The following is a 19,419-nucleotide window of genomic DNA, read 5'->3' as shown; positions in this document are numbered from 1 at the left end:
GACTCACACACACACAACTCTATACCCACACACCTAAACACACACACACCAAAATACATACACACACCTATACTCACACACACATATACACACTCACACACACACAACTCTATACACACACACCTAAACACACAAATACATACACACACACACAACTCTATACACACACACCTAAACACACAAATACATACACACACCTATACTCACACACACACACACAACTCTATACACACACCTAAACACACACACACACCAAGATACATACACACACACACAACTCTATACACACACCTATGCACATACAAACACCTAACACACACACACACCTATGCTCACACACAGCTACACACACACACACACACACACTTAAACCTAAACACACACACCTATACACACACCTATACTCTCACACACACACAACTTTATACACACACACACACCTAAACACACACCTATGCACATACACACAACTATACACAAACACCAAGATACACACACAAACCTATACTCACATAAAGCTATACACACACACACACCCATACACACATACAACTATACTCACTTAAACACACACATCACTATATACACACAAACCTATGAACACACATCAAAATACACGCACACATCACTATACACACACCTAAACACACAGACCAATGAGACCAGATGTCTGTCTGTCTGTCTGTCTGTCTATCTATCTATATCTGTCTATCTGTCTGTCTGTCTATCTATATCTGTCTATCTGTCTGTCTATCTATATATCTTAAGTTGCTCACCATACCTCAGGCTACAGTTTATTTATTTACTGTGTGTTCAGAAAAAGGCTGACAGGGAATAAAACTCAGAACCCTCCCTCCTGTTTTGAGCCTGCAGAATAAATCCCAGAGTAAAACCCACTGAATCACTGGAGAGGTCTGGAGTGTGAATTAAACCAGTAAATTATATCACTCTGCAGGTTGCACGTGGCCCTGAGGAACGTACGGGCGAGATAAGGCCTGTGATGTCTCTGATAGCTCTGAATTAGCCTCAGCAGCTCCGGAACACAATGCGCAGTGACGTCTCTATTACAGGAGCTCTCTCTGATCTCCCTTTCATCTCACGAGCCAGAGTCGATGAGAGAGGCTTCAGAAGTCTGACCTGCTCTCGCACATTTATCTCCATCTTCTGTCATTCATTTTATATTATGTTCTGTTCTTCCAAATCACTGTGTTTAGCTCACTTTTATATTCCTGCCTTCCACGAATACCAATACGAAATTTTCTCATACACTGACACTGAAGCTGCTTTATAACGGCGCAAAAGCCCACACAGCTTTCACTGGTACAATCACTCAGCTCGGCTTACTGCACTTATCACATAAAGACCTGATCTAATCTGTGCTCGGAACTTCTTAATCAATTCCTACCAACACAACACATTACAATCCTTCATTACGATCCAAAATGCTGAAGCAGGACCTGTATGAAGATGAAAAAAAGGTCTGTGGTTGAATAAATCTCACCTTTGGATAAAGAAAAAAACAAATTCAAGTAATTTAGGTACATTTATTCTAAAAGATCCATGACCATGATTCTGTGCTCATGAAATCATGTGTGTGTGGATTTGAACCAACGTCTTGCTTAAATATCCACCAACAGCAACAGCCAGATATTCAATTAAAAGTATGTAGTATTTTATAAAGTCCATAATGCCTAAAGGTTTTTGGGGCCTTTGAAGAGGAAAGGTTCTTGGTACCATGTAGAATTACAGATTCTTCTCCATACTTGACATTATAAAACAGAAATTCTGTATAACCGGCCTTCTTGGGGTAAGACTAGTTAGTCATTGCCCTAGCAGTAAGTATGGATAGTTTGGGTATGCAGTTATTTTTAATCATTTATCATGATTCATGAAAGGCCTAAAACATTTTATTCAAGTATAAAATATCAAATACAATGTACAAAATGTTTAATCAGTATTTGTACGAATATGATTGCAGTCTGTTTATATTTTGATGCCGAGAGGTTGGATCAATGCGACTGCCAAGTCGTCATGTGTAAGAATCACCAGTCACCCTAAACATGCAGTCCAACACACAGATAAACAACCGATCGTCTCTAAAAGCTCATCAGCAACAACAGGACGCGTGTAGAAAGAGCGACGGCAGTAACATGTAGCAAATCTTCAGCGGATCTCCGTCACGAAGCCTGAACTACTTTAAATGAGTGATATTCCAATCAGTGCTGCTGACTGTCTGCACGAGAGAAAGACGACGTTTGTGTTTCAAGGTGACGTTCCCATCAAACTTATTTTCTCCCATCTACCATCTACACTCTCAAATTAAATCCTTCATCACATTGTCCTTCAGAACAAGAATAAGAAAAAGAGAAAACACTCCTTTATCTGTCCGTCTGTCCATCCATCTATCTCTGTCTGTCTGTCTGTCTATCATCGTGTGTCTGTCTCTCTGTCTGTCTGTCTGTCTATCTATATATCTACCTACTATCTATCTATCTATCTATCTGTCTGTCTGTCTGTCTGTCTGTCTGTCTGTCTGTCTATCATCGTGTGTCTGTCTGTCTGTCTGTCTGTCTATCTATCTATCTATCTATGTCTGTCCGTCTGCCTGTCTGTATATCCAGCTGTCTCTCTATATGTCTGTCTATCTATCTATATGTCTATCTTTCTGTCTGTCTGTCTGTCTGTCTGTCTGTCTATCTGTCTGTCAGTCTATCTATCCATCCATCCAAAATACTCCTGCACTCAGCACCAGAGAAGAAGTCAGTAATGGAATTCCAATGCATATTTAAAATAAATTATTAAAACATAAATTGATTATTCAGGATGTACGGTTGGTGTATATTAGGGCTGCACATAAACATTTAAACTCATTATTTAATAAAACAGACACACAAATTGACCGATTTAAAGTCGGCCTTGGTCATTTAAGAGAAATCCATATTCATTTAGTATTCATACATCAAATAAACACCTATATTTTACTGTCCAGTTCCTGCTTAGTGACAGAATGAGATTTCACACACCCTGACTTCTTTTAATGAACTAAAATTAAGAAGCTTGTAATTAAAAGATGAATGATTTCTGATGTATGAACACTGATTCGGTTCTTAAACATCCAACATCAAGCAGAAAAATGTAATTTAATAGATTTACAGCTTGGCAGTCGGGTGAACGAAAACAGACATGCAGCCTAAACATCTTAAAATTAAATAAACATAAACAAAAACTTTGTATTTCTCCCAATTCTCCTTCTAATTTAGTCTTATCCAATCACTTGCAGACCTGCAGACCTTTACTCCTGACCACGAGAGCCAGAACTAACAATCGCCGCCTCTGACACGTGTGCAGTAGCTGACCGCTTCTTTTACAAGGTGCAAACCACTGCTGACCAAAAATAACATAGATAACTAAGATGGGTCCTGCCAAAAAGCATCTAGATGACCCCACCATACTTTTGGAAAGATATTCTGTGGACTGATGAGTTAAGGTGGAACTTTTTGGAAGATCGGGCTCTCATTACGTCTGTCATAAAGCTAACACTGCATTCCACCATAAGGACATCATACTAGCAGTGAAACATGGTGGTGGTAGTGTGATAGTCTATATAAAATAAAGGTTTGGATTCCATTGAGGTGCCGTGGCAAGGAGTTAAATAGGCATTAAAGAAAAGTGTGTCAAAATTCCTCCACAGCAATGTAAAAGAGTTAACAAAAGTCTCAAATTACTGCACGTTTGATAAAGGATCTATGTTTAAACCTAATGTTTTAATCTTACAGACAGACAGACAGACAGACAGACAGATAGATAGATAGATAGATAGATAGACAAAAAGACAGACAGCTAGAAAGAAAGATAAACATACAGCTGGATAGATAGATAGATAGATAGATAGATAGATAGATAGATAGATAGATAGATAGATAGATAGATAGATAGATAGATAGATAGATAGATAGATAGATAGATAGACAAAAAGACAGACAGACAGATAAACATACAGCTGGATAGATAGATAGATAGATAGATAGATAGATAGATAGATAGATAGATAGATAGATAGATAGATAGATAGATAGATAGATAGATAGATAGATAGACAAAAAGACAGACAGACAGATAAACATACAGCTGGATAGATAGATAGATAGATAGATAGATAGATAGATAGATAGATAGATAGATAGATAGATAGATAGATAGATAGATAGATAGATAGATAGACAGATAGATAGACAAAAAGATAGACAAAAAGATAGACAGGCAGCTGGATAGATTGATTAGACAGAAAGACAGACAGACAGATTGATAGATTAGACACAGAAAGACAGACAGATAGACAAACAGACAGACAGAAAGACAGACAGAAAAACAGACAGACAGACAGACAGCTGGATAGATTGATTAGATAGATAAACATACAGACAGCTGGATAGATCAATTAGATAAATAGATAGACAGACAGACAGACAGACAAATAGATATGTTAAAAAGTTAAGAAAATTATATTTAAATTAAGGAAATTGTATTAAAAATAGTTGGAATAATCTGTTATGTTTACATGTGACCGATTAAATATAAGAAGGCAATAATAAAGGAAATCAGATGAAGGTTCAATTATTTTTTAGGAATTATAATGTTCTGTAATAAAGTAGATCTGTAAAAAAAATATCATCACACACAGAAACACTAACCATCATGCTCTACTGTTTTTACTTTATATAGAAATACATAAAAAACGAATGCAAAGTAATCAGAGTCAATGACTGAGATAGTGAACATTTGATTGTTACTGATTACAATTTTAAATCAGGTAAATCAGAAATACGGCATGAAATATATTTAAGAGAAGCATTTAAACCCAACATTTACCAGAACAATCACTGACTGTTAAACACTGTATATACAGTATAACACCACACATACACTGGGATCATTACAGATCCAACACCTTCTTCTTCTTCTTGTTCCTCAGCCTTTGACCCGTTTTTCGGTTACGGGGTCGGCATTTCCGGCTTCTTCCCGTTAGGGGTCGCCGGCGGGATTTGGCACAGTTTTTTATGCCGGATGCCCTTCCTGACACGACCCTCCCTATTCATCCGGGCTTGGGACCGGCACTACAATGCACTGGTTTGTACATCTAGTGGCTAGGTATCTATAGGACAATTCAGTGTTTCCAGTTAGCCTGGTGGCATGTTTTTGGACTGTGGGAGGAAACCAGAGCACCCAGAGGAAACCCACGTGGACACGGGGAGAACATGCAAACTCAGAAAGGACCCGGACCGCCCCACCTGGGGATCGAACCCAAGACCTTCTTGCTGTGAGGCGACAGTGGTACCCACTAAGCCACCGTGCCGCCCATTACAGATCCAACACCAAACGTCCCAAACATCTGAACTGGTCCAAAATTAAGCTATGTTTATTAGGATTGTAACGTCATGTTTTACACTTTGGTTACATTCATGACAGGAACTGTAGTTACTCATCACACAAGACTCATCAGTTCACAAGGTTATATCAAACACAGTCTTGGACAATTTAGTGTCTCCAGTTCACCTCACTTGCACATCTTTGGACTGTGGGAGGAAACCCACGCAGACACAGGGAGAACATGTTAATTCCACACAGAAGGGACCCAGACCGCCCCACCTGGGGATCGAGCCCAGGCGAACCCTTGCTGTGAGGCGACAGTGCTACCCACTTAGCCACCGTGCCACCCTTCCAAAATTAAGCAGAAGTCTCCATGTGGTGTAAAAAGTCCTGCTGTAACCTGAACACGTCTCTGTTTTTTTGGAATGTGGTCTGAATAATTTTTTTTTTTTTTTTTTTTTTGTAGTACCCACATGGATCTGTTTAACGGAACCTCGATCACTCCAGACCTTTTGCCTGCAAGATGGATAATCCCTTATCGAATTCAAATACTAATCCCCAAACTGATTATGTGCCCCGCTGAGGCTTAAATACGAGTCTAATTAAGCTCTGGTGCCAGGCGTCTGTATTTAGCTTTCTCGCTTAGCATTAGTTACTTATGGGGGATAAAAAAAAAAACAGAAACAGCAGGAAGTGTAAAGACATTTAATAAGGAGTGAAGAAATGCAGGCCGGTCTGACCACTAATCAAAAAAACAAGCTAAAACAGGAAGAACTGATTTACCCTAGAGAATTTTCAACAATAATACACATAATCAGGAGCAGGACATGACATAACCATATAAATATATACTGCACTGTATATTTCTCCTTCATCTTTCGGCTGTTCCTATTCAGGGTGGCCAAAGAGGATCATTTGTGTCTATCTTGCCCTGTCCTGAACATTCTCCTGTCACACCAACCTCCCATGTGTCCTCCCTCACCACATCCATAAACCAGCTCCATCCTCAGCACCCTCCTCCCCATATAACTCTCATCCCTCCTCTGCACACGCTCAAACCATCTCGATCTCTCCTCCCTACCTCTATCTCCAAAACATCTTACCTGCTCCGTACCTCTAATAAACTCATTCCTAGTTCCTAATCCTGTCCATCCACCTCGCTCCCAATCTCCACCACCTCCAGCTCCCTTTTCTTTTATTTGTGTCAGTGCCACCACCGTATGAGCCGTATAACACAGCAGGTCTCACTACTGTCTTATAAACTTCCCCTCCTATCGTAAATCACTCCTCCCGCTCTGTACCATCCACTCCACTCTGCCTGCTCTTCTTCTGCACCCCTATAACGCTTCAATAAAAGATCATTCTTAGCTTTATGATTAGATTTATAAAAAATACAAATAAATACAAATTAAAAAACAAATACAACATAAATTAATAAAAATACAATATAAATTAACAAAAATAAAATAAAAATAAATACAATATAAATTATTAATAATAAAATAAATACAACAAATTAATAACAATAAAATAAAAAAATATATATAAATTAATAAAAATAAAATAAAAAGAAATACAATATAAATTATTTAAAATAAAATAAATACAACAAATTAATAACAATAAAATAAATATAAAAAATATATAAATGAATAAAAATAAATACAATATAAATTAATAACAATAAATACAATATAAAAAAATAAAATAAAAGTAAAAACAAAATAAAAATAAATACAATATAAATGAATAAAAATAAAACAAAACAAAACATTTTAATTAAATTAAATAATTAAAAAATAATGTTTTTATATTACAGCTTTAACAAAGCTTGAACAGAAAATGTAGCATAAAAATGACATGAAAAGACAAACACATACAGTATTTCCAAGATAAACGTCAGTGACAGTTGAATAACAGCGACAGTCTCAAGGTATAAGAAGGAAGGTGGATTAGATGCTGTTTCACAAACCACATAAACTCCAATTGAAAACTGCATTACTGGCAGTGAACGTTCTTGATACAGCAGCCTATATATACAACATTCGCTAATAGGACACACACAACCTAAAGCTTTTCTTTTTGTAATAAACACGGATAGTCACACAGCAAGCAAAATCACAACCTAACACTTTGTGTGTGTGTGTGTGTATACACTCAATTAGTGTGTAAAGTTAAGCCATGGCGGTGGTGGTGTCATTAAGTGTAAGTGCATGATGAATGCACTCTGCTTGTCGGGTTTGAGATTCTCATTAGTCTGTGTGCCAGAGCCAATAAAGAATCATTATTCTTGTGCTACAGCTAATACAGGCGAGAATTTGAGTGGTGAGTGGTGTGTGGGTGTGTGTGTGTGTGTGTTTGGAAAGCTAGGAATGAATTGTAGAGAAGATGCGAGCGTTTTTATGTGAGGATATTACCGACGAGGCGGTGGATACGAAACACGTGCATAAAGAGAGACAAAGAAAATTGACGCCACCGATGATAAAAACCACCAGGCACGAGACAGTCGAACCCGAGCGAGAGCAGCACGAGCTAAATCGACAGAGAGCGGGTTTCCGTCTGGGGTTACACCGCCACACACAAAGCACTTTTACACACGCTTCCATTTATAACCTCTTATCTATGGTTCGAGCATCCAATAAATATGTATCATCGCCCATACACACACACACTATCAGCACTTACATCTCTCCTGAGATACTATTAGTGTCAGACGGGTGTGTATCGTAACCATCCACAGATATTTGAGATCTAACTTCACCCCAGAGGGTAGTGTGTGTTCCTGTTCTGGTTTCACTTCCACCCTACAGGTTTTAGGTTTGTTTTGAAATGGCAGTTGGGACAGATGTAGCCACTGTTGGACCCTTGAGCAACCTTTAATTGCTTAGACAATATACATCGATCAGCCATAACATTAAAACCACCTCCTTGTTTCTACACTCACTGTCCATTTTATCAGCTTATCAACTTACCATATAGAGGAACTTTGTAGTTCTACAATTACTGACTGTAGTCTATCTGTTTCTCTGCATACGTTTTTAACCTGCTTTCACCCTGTTCTTCAATGGTCAGGACCCCCACAGGACCACCACAGAGCAGGTATTATTTGGGTGGTGGATCATTCTCAGCACTGCAGTGACACTGACATGGTGGTGGTGTGTTAGTGTGTGTTGTGCTGGTATGAGTGGATCAGACACAGCAGCGCTGCTGGAGTTTTAAAATACCGTGTCCACTCACTGTCCACTCTATTAGACACTCCTACCTATTTGGTCCACCTTGTAGATGTAAAGTCAGAGACGATCGCTCATCTATTGCTGCTGTTTGAGTTGGTCATCTTCTAGACCTTCATCTGTGGTCACAGGATGCTGCACACGGGGCGCTGTTGGCTGGATATTTTTGGTTGGTGGACTATTCTCAATCCAGCAGTGACAGTGAGTGGACACGGTATTTAAAAACTCCAGCAGCGCTGCTGTGTATTATCCACTCATACCAGGACAACACACACTAACACACCACCACCATGTCAGTGTCACTGCAGTGCTGAGAATGATCCACCACCTAAATAATACCTGCTCTGTGGTGGTCCTGTGGGGGGCCTGACCATTGAAGAACAGGGTGAAAGCAGGATAAAAACGTATGCAGAGAAACAGATAGACTACAGTCAGTAATTGTAGAACTACGAAGTGCTTCTATATGGTAAGTGGAGCTGATAAAATGGACAATCAGTGTAGAAACAAGGAGGTGGTTTTAATGTTATGCCTGATTCCAGCTGATTTATTAATGTGAGTGATACGCAGAGACACTGACCACGTCAGGCGGTTGATGTAAAGACGAAACTCAAGATAAATTCATCTGAACGGTTAAAAAATCAGAACCAAGTTTTCTCTCTACAGTTGTGCTGGTGAGAATGAATGAATGTGCAGAAGCAAACACGTCCATCAGCTTTAGCAAGCGGACGAGTAATAAGTTTAAAACACTAAATGCGGAGGGTTACTGAAGGTCCAGATGAGACGAGTGGTAGAAACGTCCTCCCAGGCAGGCTGATTTTGAGAGTCGGCTGACACAAATATTCTAATCTGACCTTCCAGGCGGCCGGGTCGGAGCTACGAAAGGGAAATCTGTCTGAACAGGAAATAACTGATGTGGGTGAGACAAGATTTCAGCTCCATCCAGCCAGTGTGGATGTGAGGTCTGAATATCAAGAGCAATTCTGACACAGGTGTGTTTGGGGCTCTAATTCATTTAGAAGCTCGTCCCGGGGGGAACCTGCCACCGGTGTGTGTTTATTTTCTTGTGTGTGTGTGTTTATTGTAGGAGTGAAGATTTAGACACCCGATCACATAAGAGGAGTAATAAAAGCAGAGCTGCCTCCTCCAGGGCGTCGTCCCTCTCCCGCGAGCTCACGTTAGACAGGAGAGGGAGCCGAGCCAGCATACGGCAGAAGCGACCGACCTCGTTCACCTCACCTAATCATCATAATAAGTTTAGCATGAAAGGCTTCTTGATACCCGCGTCACGGCCGCGCACGTGTGACAGTTTGAGACGCTGCCAGCTGCCTTCGGTCCTTATTTGATTAACTGGAGGAACCGAGCACGGTAACCGAGTTCCATTCAGGCAGACGGATGACTGAGCGATAATGAAGACGTCTATTTAAGAAGAAAAATGGATCCAACGCTTCCATGAGGGAAGGAGATTTAGGCACTTTCCTAAAGTGTTCGAAAATTCGCCCACTCAGGCTTTACAAGTGAATCTGCCTAAATTGTATTTCTTTATTTTATTATTTCTTCGCTTTTCTGTAGTCATTTGAGTAAAAATAAGCCTGTGTGGCACAAAAAAGATGGTGCGTGTGTGACTTTAATTATAATATTATTATATTGTTATATTAGGGGTCATTAGGGGGAGATTTTGACGTTTTTGCAACTGTTCTTTAATGTTTGTGTTTTATGCATGCATTTATTATTACTATTATTACTATTATTATTATTATTATTTTAAATTTGACAAACAGTTCACCTGCGTTTTGTTTCCCAGCATGTTTAACATCGGCCAGCTGCTTCTGATAACCATCAACAATTCTGGCTCGCTTCTTGATATCAATCAAATGTGTTATTCAGCAGACTTGACCTTTCCACACTTCATTCTACATATTCCTCATGCAGTTCAGTTCATAACAAACAATTCCAAAAGCTTCATAATTTTTTAATTTATTTTATTAACTATTTAAAAAAAATTTTAATCGTTAAATGTTTTGGTCAACTGGATTCGAAAATTCAAAAATTAAGATTTATTTAATCCCTCTTCATTGGTTGAATTATTTTCTGAAATGCACTATTCCCACTGGCAGCAAAAATATCCCCAGAGCACAGTACTGCCACCATCCCGTTTCACAGTAGATACAGTTTTATATTAGGGCTGTCGAAGTTAACGCGATAATAACGCATTAACGCAAACTCAATTTAACGCGATTAAAAAAAATAGTGCCATTAACGCAAAATCTATTTGACCCTGCCAGTCATCCGTAGTTCATGTTGAGCAGACCTGGGGGCCACGTCCGGCCCGCGAGACATCCCCAACCGGCCCGCATGAGATTCGTGGCAATTAAAAATTTGATGTGAATAAATGTACATCACACATGCATTATAACAGGACTGTTTTGACGGGAGCGCTGTGTCTTTAAATATCCGCAAGTTTGGATTGACGTGTGCGCGAGTGTATCAGCTTCACTGTAATGCGAACAGAACTGAGTGTGACTGACGGTCGAGTTTTTAACAAGACGTGAACTTCTGAAGTATTTATTTACTGAAGTCAGGTGTAACGCTGGTTAACGATCACAATTTAGGCTCTAAATCGCTGTTACGGTACTAAACAGAGAAATACAAGAACATGAACGATGCGGAGCGTCACACCTGAAGCTTCACTAACTAAACTGCAAAAGCAACACGGACTTTTTATAAAGTTTAACACATCCAGAACTGAAGCAGTCAGGACCAGCTCTGTGATTTTAATCCAACAGTAACAAAGGACTGAAAAACAAATGAGGTAATTAGACTCAAAACAAAATAGTGTAAAGTTTAAAAACCTGCACATTTTGTTCACATTTGTTTTTGTTTTTTTGCATTTGTTTGTATAAATAGTGAAATAATGTTGATGTTTTTACTCTGCTTACTTCTAATTTTCTGATTGTAACATCTAAACAAGAACTGCACAATTTACTGCTTTTCATAAAGAGTGGGCAGTTGTAGCCTAGTGGTTAAGGTACTGGAGTAGTAATTAGAAGGTCGCTGGTTCAAGCCCCCCCACTGCCAGGTTGCTGCTGTTGGGCCCTTGAGCAAGGCCCTTAACCCTCAATTGCTCAGACTGTAAACTGTAACTGTAATGTAAATTGCTGTGGATAAAGCCGTCTGCTAAATGCTGAAAATGTAATGTAAATGTAAATAAAGAGATAAAATTAATATTGAGCAGAATTAAGTTCACCTTATAGTGGCCCCTTGGAAAATTTAATTGCCCACCCCTGTATTACTGCCTAGTATGTGAGTGAATAAAACTCCCTTACAGTTTTCTCTTGTCCCAGCAGTTTTTAACATCAGTACATTTAGCATGAAATGTGTTCACCATTTTAATGGTAACATTTCACTTAAAAATCCTTGTTTTCTTCTTTTTAAAAAAAATGTGATTAATCGCGATTAACTATATGAAATTCTGAGATTAATCGCGATTAAAAATTTTAATCGTTTGACAGCCCTATTTTATATATGTACATTGTATATACAGTATGTATACAATATATATATGCGCCGAATTCTAATAAACAGAGATACTTTCAAATTTATTTAAATTAATTAAAATACTGTGCTGGATATGGTTACATTTTAAGCAATTTAATTTTAGTGATCCATCTACAAATGGTCGTTTAGTACTGATGCTGAAATTATATCATATATATTACACAACTTTTAATGCAAAAGGGGGTATTTTCAATTAGTTTTACTAGATAAAAGTCAGAAATAACAGATCATAAGCTTTACTTGACTGCACGGGTAGTATTACTGGCTCTGACTCGACTTTAACTCGACATTTTTGCATATTTGACGCCACTGGTCAGTTACTAAAAACAGGTGAATGGATAAATGGGCACAGTTCACCTTAATTCACCTCACTTGCACATCTTTGGACCGTGGGAGGAAACCGGAGCTTTCAGAGGAAACCCACTTGGGAATCGAACCCAGGACCTTCTTGCTGTGAGGCGACAGTGCTACCCACCGAGCTATTGTGGCGCCCAAAATTTTTTTACAAAATCTCGACGCCCAGGTGGCGCAGCGGGATATTCCACTAGCGCACCAGCGCCAAGATTCTGAACTCCTTGTTTAGAAACTCAGCATTGCCACCGCCATCGGCAGGGCGCCATCTAGCGGGCATAATTGGCAGTGCCTGCAGGGAGGGATGACCGGACTATGTGGGTAGGGTCTTTAAGCACTGTGAAAGGACCCCGATTAGCAGATAGAGAGGCGCCTGTGCAGAGTGCATGGGTGGAAAGGGGTTCTGTTAAGGGCTGCGCACGGGTCGGAGCAGCAATATACCCACCTCGACTACAAAAAATCGGGGATCCCCAGCAGCGGAAGACAAATTGACTACACTAAATTGGGAGAAAATGGAAGAAAAATCTATAATTTAAAGTCATTGATAATGAAATCTGAAGGCTTGTGAAACCTGACAATAAAATAATTACGCAATATTACTCAAATACCTGCTAACAGATAATTATGTAATAACTCTGACAAGCCGACACATTCTTAATAAAATAAACACATTATGCAGAGTGTCACAAACACAAATCTTTTAAATGCATATTTGCATACAGCATATTTATAATTTACTACTGATTTGATTGATCTGTCTCTGTTTTTCTCTTACAGATGGTTCAGAATTTGTCGACACAGTGCAATAACCGTTCTCTCTTTGGGTTTCTCTGTTCATGTGTTGTGACCATCTGTTATTAAATCCATTAATTAATAAACAATAAATGTAGTCAGTATTTATCCCAACGCTGCTTATTAGCACTGTTTACTAATCTGGAACCATCTCCACTATCCTGCAAATTGAAAGAGATCATCTGGATTTTAATGAATGTAACCACACCAAACCATTTTACTCACACCCAGCAACACACACACACACACAATGTCACGTCACTGTGAGTTCTCGGAAGAGGGCTCAGGGAGCTCATGTACTGACAGAGAGGATCCCAGAGCAGCTTTGGAAGAATCCCGGAGGATGCATCACATCTGCGGATCAATACCGCACTTAATACGCTACCTGCTCAGAATATCAATGAGCCGTGGGAAAAAAAGCGCTCAGATCCTTACTGCCGATAGATACCAGCTAAAACCTTCAATTACACACACACACACACACACACACACACACACACACACACACACACACACACACACACACACACACACACACACACACGGCGTGATTTGCTATTACCAGAATAATAATGTTTAATAATATATTCATTAAAGGCGGTATGTTCAGGACCTTTTGTCTGCATATTTGTCTAAAAGCATCTTAAAGACATTGTTTCTACACTCACTGTCTATTTTATCAGCTCCACTTACCACATAGAAGCACTTTGTAGTTCCACAATTACTGACTGTAGTCCATCTGTTTCTCTACATACTTTTTTAGCCTGCTTTCACCCTGTTCTTCAATGGTCAGGACCCCCACAGGACCACTACAGAGCAGGTATTATTTAGGTGGTGGATCATTCTCAGCACTGCAGTGACACTGACATGGTGGTGGTGTGTTAGTGTGTGTTGTGCTGGTATGAGTGGATCAGACACAGCAGCGCTGCCGGAGTTTTTAAATACCGTGTCCACTCACTGTCCACTCTATTAGACACTCCTACCTAGTTGTTCCACCTTGTAGATGTAAAGTCAGAGACAATCGCTCATCTATTGCTGCTGTTTGAGTCGGTCATCTTCTAGCCCTTCATCAGTGGTCACAGGACGCTGCCCACGGAGCGCTGTTGGCTGGTTATTTTTGGTTGGTGGACTATTCTCAGGTCAGCAGCACTGCTGTGTCTAATCCACTCATACCAGCACAACACACACTAACACACCACCACCATGTCATTGTCACTGCAGTGCTGAGAATCATCCACCACCTAAATAATACCTGCTCTGTGGTGGTCCTGGCCATTGAAGAACAGCATGAAAGGGGGCCAACAAAGCATGCAGAGAAACAGATGTACTACAGTCAGTAATTGTAGAACTACAAAGTGCTTCTATATGGTAAGTGGAGCTGATAAAATGGACAGTCAGTGTAGAAACAAGGAGGTGGTTTTAATGTTATGCCTGATTCCAGCTGATGTATTAATGTGAGTGATACGCAGAGACACTGACCACGTCAGGCGGTTGATGTTTTGTATTCTCGGTACAGAGCCGCCTGTGTGGCCCAGTGTTCAGCCTGACACCGGGGCAAAAGCAATTTGTTACCGTTTCATGTCGTACTCCAATGAGCAGCCGTGCCGGAGCTCTTTGGTACCATGCAGCATCACCATGAATCACACAGTGAGTGAACACACGGAATAATTCACTGTCGCTATTTATTTTCTTAATGACTGAGCCAGAAAGTGTGATAGAGACTGAGTGTAATCTGTTCTACATTCAGCACGAGTACATGGTAGTACATGTGATTACATACTAGTACATGTGAGTACAAGTACATGTGAGTACATGTGAGTACATACAAGTACATGTGAGTTACGTGTGAGTACATACGAGTACAGACAAGTACATGTGATTACATGTGAGTACATACTAGTACATGTGAGTACATAGGAGTACACGTGAGTACATGTGAGTACATACAAGTACATGTGATTACATGTGATATCTGACCCTATCAGAGTGAGATCATTTCTAATTTTACCTTACATCTGAGTTTGAGGCTGTAATACAAATCTCCTGCTATTTAACACCTAGTACACTTGTTTATGTAGTGCATACTGAAGGTAAAGGAGAACGTGTTAAGGCTTAATGGTTCTACAATACAGATTTGTTTTTTAGAGTAAGCAAGTAAAAAATGATGCATGATTTTCCATGTCATTTTGGTGTCTTCTGAGTACCTCATAAATTACACCTCTAATAGAATTAATCTATTTATTTCTATAGAATTTATAGATGCCACGTGTAGCTGAAGTAAGATTTACAACCTGCCCTCCACATCATTTATTTTGTTTCCTAACAGCTTCAGTAAATCAAGCTTATTAAAGTCAGGACTATAATTCTTAGTGAAAGAGCCAGTTGGAAAACATTATCATAGTCATTAAAACTAACAACTTTCATAAGGGCAAGTCGTAGCTTAGTGGTTAAGGTACTGGACTAGTAATCAGAAGGCCACGGGTTCAAGCCCCACCACAGCCAGGTGGCTGCTGTTGAGGCCCTAACCCTCAATTGCTGAGATTGTATATTGTAATGTAAGTCACTTTAGATAAAGGCGTCTGCTAAATGCCGAAAATGTACAACCCCAAATCAGAAAAAGTTGGGACAGGATGGAAAATGCAAATAAAATAAAAACACAGAGTTTCTAACATTTACTTTGACTTTTATGTGATTATAGACAGGATGAACCTGAGATATTTCACGTTTTATCTGCTCAACTTCATTTCATTTATTAATAAACATCCATTCCTGCATTTTAGACCTGCAACATATTCCAAAAAAAGTTGGGACGGTAAAGCATTTACCACTTTGTAATGTTGCCGTTCCTTTTCACCTCATTTAAAAGACGTTTTGGCACCGAGGAGACCGAGTGATTTAGTGTTTCAGCTTTTATTTTGTCCTGTTCTTCCTGCAAACACGTCTTAAGATGTGCAACAGTACGGGGTCGTCGTTGTCGCAGTTTTCATTTCCAAATTCTCCACACATTCTCTATTGGGGACAGGTCAGGACTGCAGGCAGGCCAGTCCAGTACCCATACCCTCACCTTCCACAGCCATGCCTTTGAGATCACGGGACTTCAGCTTAAGCTTGCGCCCTTGGCCTTTACATACTGAAATTCCTCCTGATTCCTTGAATGGTTTAATGATATTCTGCACTGTAGAGGGAGAAATATGCAAATCCCTTCCAATCTTTCTTTAAGGTTCATTGTTTTTAAACATTTCAATCATTTTCTCACACATTTGTGAACAAACTGGATCCTCTGATCATCTTTACTCATCAAGGACTCAGCCTTTCCTGGATGCTGCTTTTGTACCAAACCATGATTACAATCACCTGTTTGGAATCACGTCATTATTTACTTTTTTCACCTCATTACTAGCTCTAAATTGCCCCCTGTCCCAACTTTTTTTGGAATGTGTTGCAGGCCTGAAATGCAGGAATGGATGTTTATTAATGAATGAAATGAAGTTGAGCAGATAAAACATGAAATATTTCAGGTTCATCCTGTCTGACATCAAATAAGTCAAAGTAAATGTTAGGAACACTTTTTATTTTATTTGCATTTTCTATACTGTCCCAACTTTTTCTGATTTGCGGTTGTAAAAAAAATTTTTGATATGAGAAACCATCATCATCTTCCTCCTCATATAAATTATTCCATAAAATACTAGCAAGTATGTTGGTTAATTCAGAAATATTTGTCTTAGTTTCTTTATTAACACTGACTAAAGAGTAATAAATGATCTGATAAATCTGAATATATTTATGATCTCTTTTCTGATTGTATTCCTTCACTCAAATAGTCAAGATGTATAAGAGCTGCAGAATTTTCTTTCATTTGTGTAGATTTACAAATACGAGCAAAATAACTAGAATAAAAAGATTCTCATTAGAGGAATTTAATTAATGTTTGAAGTTTTATATTAAAATACCTTAAAATTTAACAAAGTTTAATTCTCCATATTTACAAGATCAAGTGACCTTTGATAACAGAGTAAGGTGCTCAATAAATAACACCAGCGATTAATATTCTTCCCACAAAGCCCGGCTGAAAAACCCACATCAACCCTATCAGACCCTATCAGAGTGAGATCATTTCTAATTTTAACTTCTCAGTCATCATGAATAAACACAGACAGCCCAGCTCCGGATCTATTTTCTCCTACATGTTGAACTAAATTATATTTAGGAAGTTTAGAGACGTCACTCCGTAAGCCGTTTTTCTGATAACGTGATAAGAGAAAACTCATGTTACATGTACAGATGAATAATGACTTCATTTATCATAACCGCTGAGAGGATACAGAGTGGAGGATAATAAAGAGGATGTGTTTGAAGGTACAAAAACACACAAATCATTCTACTGGAGTTCATTATAAACCACAAATGTAAGAGGCATCAAATAAAAAATAGCTTTAATTGAAAAAAGTTACTTATAGAGAAATCAAAGATATGGCTCTCAAAGTCACGTCTGTTGTATCTTAACTTATATTCAGTTGTGATAGATTTTTGGCTATCTCATATATATATATGAGAGTCCTTCAAGGTTCTAGCTTTATCCAGAACATCAAGTTTATCCTTCAGCTGACCACAAATCTGACCACAATGGGTCGAGGGATTTCTAAAATTGTAAAGACAACATTGGCTTCCTAGTCGTATGAGCCCAATCCACTTTTGTTTTCAAATTATATATATATATATACGTATATATACACCGATCAGCCATAACATTAAAACCACCTTCTTGTTTCTACACACATTGTCCATTTTATCAGCTCCACTACAATTACTGAATGTAGTCCATACCTTCCGTACCTAGTACATACCTTTTTAGTCTGCTTTCATGCTGTACTTCAATGGTCGGGACCCCCACAGGACCACTACAGAGCAGGTATTATTTAGGTGGTGGATCAGCACTGCAGTGACACTGACATGGTGGTGGTGTGTTAGTGTGTGTTGTGCTGGTATGAGTGGATCAGACACCGTGTCCACTCACTGTCCACTCTATTAGACACTCCTACCTAGTCGGTCCACCTTGTAGATGTAAAGTCAGAGACGATCGCTCATCTATTGCTGCTGTTTGAGTCGGTCATCTTCTAGACCTTCATCAGTGGTCACAGGACGCTCTCCACGGAGCGCTGTTGGCAGGATATTTTTGGTTGGTGGACTATTCTCAGTCCAGCAGTGACAGTGAGGTGTTTAAAAACTCCAGCAGCGCTGCTGTGTCTGATCCACTCATAACAGCACAACACACACTAACACACCACCACCACATCAGTGTCACTGCAGTGCTGAGAATGATCCACCACCCAAATAATACCTGCTCTGTGGTGGTCCTGTGGGGGTCCTAATCATTGAAGAACAGGGTGAAAGCAGGCTAAAAAAGTATGTAGAGAACTAAATGGACTACAGACAGTAATTGTAGAACTACAAAGTCAGGGTCAGTTATTACACAGCATCCCTGGAGCAGACAGGGTTAAGGGCATTGCTCAGGGGCCCAACAGTGGATGCATAGCAGAGCCTGGATTTGAACCCACCCACTAGGCTAACACTGTACCATATATCAAATATAATCAAAGCTCGATCATTTTAACATGAAAAATAATGAGCTACAACTGACTAGTTTAAACCTGCACCCGGATAAACTCCACTCATTATCTTCTCAATCATCCAACCATTCTACAAATATTTAGTGTTTGAAATGTAAATGCTGAAGGATCCTGCAGCTCTTTTCACAGAGCAGCCCACGTATGAGATACAGCCAAGATTTCACACACCTCCGTACCCACATAAGCCTATAGAAGCTTTTATATTTAGTGAAAGTTTAAGGTGAGAAAATAGAAGCGAGAAGTGTCTCCTATTCAGTCAGTCCATCGCTTCTTCATGCCCGTAGAGTCACTCTGACGGAGCTTTCTCTATCCCATCACGCGCCGGCTCCTTAAATCACGCCTGCTATAGAAATGTGGAAAATCCTGAGCACCTGTCTGACTGGATTTTACCCTCCACTCGTCTTTATACAGCATTTATTAGAAACTATTTCAATGCAGCAGTGCAAACTGTTCACGGGAGCTCTTTTTGGCTTCAGAGCTTAGCGATTTACCTG

General features: G+C 39.3%; 1 protein-coding gene and 1 long non-coding RNA gene across 2 annotated transcripts in view; one reads left to right on the top strand and one right to left on the bottom strand.

Annotated features, from left to right (window-relative positions):
- Positions 1-19,419, bottom strand: part of sema6e (sema domain, transmembrane domain (TM), and cytoplasmic domain, (semaphorin) 6E) — a 92,253-nt gene that overhangs the window by 69,946 nt on the left and 2,888 nt on the right. The window lies entirely within an intron of this gene.
- On the top strand, positions 10,823-13,397 carry LOC134310188 (uncharacterized). Its single transcript, XR_010011277.1, has 2 exons — positions 10,823-11,406; positions 13,281-13,397. It is a non-coding gene; the product is annotated as an uncharacterized LOC134310188 (long non-coding RNA).

Source organism: Trichomycterus rosablanca, chromosome 3 (genome assembly GCF_030014385.1).
Source record: "Trichomycterus rosablanca isolate fTriRos1 chromosome 3, fTriRos1.hap1, whole genome shotgun sequence".
Classification (NCBI taxonomy): domain Eukaryota; kingdom Metazoa; phylum Chordata; class Actinopteri; order Siluriformes; family Trichomycteridae; genus Trichomycterus; species Trichomycterus rosablanca.
The sequence above is the reverse complement of the archived record's forward strand: the minus strand, read 5'-3'. Positions and strand labels throughout refer to the sequence as shown.